Source organism: Ovis aries, chromosome 14, assembly GCF_016772045.2.
Source record: "Ovis aries strain OAR_USU_Benz2616 breed Rambouillet chromosome 14, ARS-UI_Ramb_v3.0, whole genome shotgun sequence".
Taxonomy (NCBI): domain Eukaryota; kingdom Metazoa; phylum Chordata; class Mammalia; order Artiodactyla; family Bovidae; genus Ovis; species Ovis aries.
In genome coordinates, this window is record NC_056067.1 from 64,427,718 (window position 1) to 64,428,027 (window position 310).

Consider the following 310-nt stretch of genomic DNA (forward strand, 5'->3'; position numbering starts at 1 on the left):
ACCAGAGCTCACAGAGGACTGTCCGTTCCCGTAACTACGGACGCTTCTGGTTTCCAGGAGAGGGGAGGGGGGAAGTTCTCATTCTCCGCGCCTGCGTACACTCGCATCCAGCCGCGCCACGGCCCTGAACCTTCTGGCCCCGCCCTTCCGGCGTAGCCACGCCTCTGCTATCCTGGGCCCCGCCCTCGGGCGTAATCACGTACGTGCAAAGGCACTCCCGCTCTGACGCTAAGGTTCCGCCTCTCCGTCTCAACAGCCTAAGAACACGCCCCCTCGGCTAAGCCACGCCCTATCTCCGCCCCTCGCGCCT